Below are 4,214 nucleotides of genomic sequence, written 5' to 3'. Positions count from 1 at the left end.
GGCCGGAAAAAAAAAAAAACTTCAGGACTCAGCTCTACTTGCGATACTAAGCATAACTGACAGTTCCTGATTGAGCTATTGTGGATATTGAATTTATAGAATGCGTCTCCGGCCGGAATCTACTGTGATGCGGTTCTGTAAGAGATGCTGAATTTTGAGTGTAATTTCCTACCTTAGAGGAGGAAAACGCAGATGAAGTAATAAATGAGGCTATATTACTCGGATAGTAACATCAATAGCACTCGTTTGAAGACTTTAACCGTATGGAATCTAAAAAGGACCGAATCATATTTAAAGACCTGTGCTAATTAGATCTTCCACTGATGAAAAATAGGGACTGAAGACTAATTTTCAGAAAGAAATTGTATTAAATAGCTTTTCTGGCATTACAGTGAGGATAATCAATTATGTAATTTTGTTTTCGGAAATGCATATCAAATAAATATATACGTTGTTCTGTAATCATGATCAGGTATGGCACGCAGTCTCCTCTGTATGGCTCGACAACGAATCATCACGCTGCTGCACAGGTGACACGTGAGCCAATTAAGTTTTGATGTTTTGTAGGTGTACAGCTGCGTTCACAATGACGCGTCCAGTTGCAGGCGGCCGGTCACTTGCCTACATTTTTTTTCCGGCTCTTCGCATATAACCACACGCTATCAGAATGCTGCCTGTTTCGAAATGGAGATTGAAGGGGAAGCCATTCCATTACCCCACCATGTGTGAACATGCAGCTTTACCGGTTCGTGAAAAATGTTGTGGGGAATTTTATGATTTGCGAAACTATTAAGTGCCTCGTCACACCGAAGGCCTCTTTGTTTAACAGTTTTCACACGTTTCTCCGTTAGTAAGACATAATTATGGGGTAAAGTAAGGAAAATTCTTCCATGGTACATATCGTATCTGCCTAATCCACGATGTTGTCAGCGATCACCCACCATTTCGATGGAGCTACAACCAGTGATTTAAAATCTCAGTCGCTTTTCGCTATTTACAACAATGTTATTTTCGTTTTTACTGTGCATCGCCAGATAGTTCACGCAGCTTTAGTGGGAATTTTGGTTGGTTGTTTGGTTTGTGGGATTAAAGAAACCAGACTGCAACGGTCATCGGTCCCTTTTTCCAAAAAAATTAAAACCACCCAAAGAGAATAAAAACTGACAACAGGAAAGACGGCAGACGACACAGGACAAGAAATACTCCGACAGAGATCGGACAAAACACACAAAAATCACACAGTGTGACGGTGGTTGGCCGACCATAGAGAGAGAAAAAAAAAAAAAAAAAAAAGGAAAAGCCAACCACCGAGAACACATTAAAAACTCAGTTTAAAATCAGAGGCTAAAAGCCAGAACCATCACTAGAAAACAAACACTCAGATTAAATGATAAAAACCCCCTGCCCGAATAAAACGCAAAACTAAGCCACCCTAGCAGGGTCATCTGTTAAAACGACAGGGAGCGAGTCAGGCAGTGCGAACGTCTGGCTGAGCACAGCTAAAAGCGCACACTCCAATACAATGTGGACCACAGATAAAACGGAGCCGCAGCGACACAGAGGTGGGTCCTCACGGCTCAGTAAGTGGCCGTGCGTCAGCCGAGTGTGCCCAATGCTCAGCCGGCAGAGGACAACAGACTCCTGGTGGGAGACCCGCATGGACGACCGCCACACAGTCGTCGTCGCCTTGATTGGACGGAGTTTGTTTGGCGTGGGCAGATTGCGCCATTCAGTGTCCCAAAGCGATAGAACTTCGCGGCATAAGACTGCCCGCAAATCAGTCACCGGGAGGCCAATCTCCAGAGATGGTTTACTGGTGGCCTCTTCCGCCAGGCGGTTAACACGTTCATTGCCCGGGATACCGACATAGATGGATAAAAATGAGCAGAGGGCCCCGAAGACCCCATCCATGAAGCGTAGAAAGTATGTGATGACGCCATGTCGTACCGTACGCTTTCCGAATGTCGAAAAAGACAGCGACCAGGTGCTGACGGCGGGCAAAGGCAGTAGGGATGGGCGGCTCCAGACTCACCAGATCGTCAGTGGCGGAGAGGCATTTACTGAAGCCACCCCGAGACGGAGCCAGAAGGCCCCGAGACTCCAGTACATAATTCAAGCGCTGGCTCATCATCCGTTCGAGAAGCTTACAAAGAACGTTGGTGAGGCTAATGGGGCAGTAGCTGTCCACCTCCAAAGAGCTCTTGCCCGGTTTCAAAACGGGGATGATGATGCTTTCCCGCCATTGCGACGGAAACTCACCCTCGACCCAGAGACGGTTGTGAAGGTCCAGGAGGCGTCGCTTGCAGCCCACTGAAAGGTGTTACAGCATCTGACAGTGGATGCCATCTGGAACAGGAGCAGTATCAGGGCAAGCGGCAAGGGCACTGTGAAATTCCCACTCACTGAATGGAGCATTGTAGGATTCAGAATGGTGGGTGCGAAAAGAAAGGCTCCGACGTTCCATCCGCTCTTTAATGGAGCAGAAGGCCAGTGGGTAATTGGAAGAACCGGAACCCAGAGCAAAATGCTCTGCCACGTTGCTGGCAATTTCGTCGGAGTCGGTACTAACTGTTCCATTCAGTGACAGCGCAGGGACGCTGACAGGTGTCCGATAGCCATAGAGGCGACGGATCTTGGCCCAGACCTGCGAGGGAGGGACATGGAGGCCAATGGTGGAAACACACCGCTCCCAGCACTCCTGCTTGCGTTTGCGGATAAGGCGGCGGGCCCGCGCACACAGCCGTTTGAAGGCGATGAGGTGTTCTATGTAGGGATGTCGCTTGTGCCGCTGAAGCGCCCGCCGGCGATCTTTAATCGCTGCAACGATCTCAGGCGACCACTAAGGCAAAGTCCTCCGCCGATGGACCCAGAAGAACGGGGTATGGCTGATTCTGCGGCAGTAACGATGCTGATGGTGACCGAGTGAACCACAGCATCAATGTCGTCATTAGACAGAGGCGCAATAGCGGCAATGGGGGAGAACAAGTCCCAATCAGCCTTATTCATAACCCATCTGCTGGGGCGCCCAGAAGAGTGACGCTGTGGCAGAGAGAGAAAGATCGGAAAGTGGTCACTACCACACAGGTCGTCATGTAGACTCCATTGGACAGACGGTAAGAGGCTAGGGCTGCATATCGAAAGGTCAATGGCGGAGTATGTGCCATGCGCCACACTGAAGGGTGTGAAGGCACCATCATTTAAAATCCAGAGATCGAGCTGCATCAATAAGTGCTCAACGGTGGCGCCTCGACCTGTCGCCACTGACCCACCCCACATAGGGTTATGGGAGTTGAAGTCGCCCCGTAACAAGAAAGGAGGCGGCAATTGGTGTCTCAGCGCAGCCGGGACATGCTGCGCAACATCACCATCCAGTGGAAGGTAAAGACTGCAGACGGTAACAGCCTGCGGCGTCCACACCCAAACAGCGACAGCCTCTAAAGCTATTTGTAGAGGGACAGACTCGCTGTGAAGAGAGTGAAGGACATAGATGCAGATGCCACCAGACAACCTTTCATAAGCTGCCCGGTTCTTATAATAACCCAAACAGCCACGCAGGGCGGGGGTTAGCATAGCTGGAAACCAAGTTTCCTGGAGAGCAATGCAGAAGAAAGGGCGAAGGCTGATAAGTTGGCGGAGCTCAGCTAGATGGTGGAAGAAACCGCTGCAGTTCATCTGGAGGATGTTATAGCCCATGGCTGAGAAAGTCGTGACGGGACTGGGAAGGCGGATTACGCCGCTCGGTCACCTGCTGCCTCCGATTGAACACCTGTGCTAGTGCTGTCCATGGTGTGAGGGACCGGCGAGGTCCTCAGTGGACGCCAGAATCTCCACCTCGTCCTCAGACAAAGAACTGATTGGTTGCGGTGGGGTGGCTGCCACCCCGAGTTCCTTGGGCTTAGAGCTCAAATTCTTTGATTTATCACACTGCTCCTTGGGATTAATTGGCTGGGAGGGCTTCACAGAGTCAGTCTCCGGGACTGAGGAGGGTCGTGAAGCCCTACAACCAGCTGATTGTGGGCACTTACACCACTGTCGGTGGTCAGTCTTCCCGCTGGTGGAAACCTAGGAAGGGAGGGACCCATGGGGTCCCTTGTGACCGTGAGATGCCGAAGAAGTTGGACACTTCTCCGGCTTAGAAAGCGGGGACAGACGTCCCCAACGTGTGGGGTGGTGTTGCTCCTGAGGTAGGTGGCGCAGGAGCAACCCGGGGGGTA

This window comes from Schistocerca piceifrons, chromosome 2, assembly GCF_021461385.2.
Source record: "Schistocerca piceifrons isolate TAMUIC-IGC-003096 chromosome 2, iqSchPice1.1, whole genome shotgun sequence".
Classification (NCBI taxonomy): domain Eukaryota; kingdom Metazoa; phylum Arthropoda; class Insecta; order Orthoptera; family Acrididae; genus Schistocerca; species Schistocerca piceifrons.
This window is presented reverse-complemented; position numbering follows the sequence as displayed.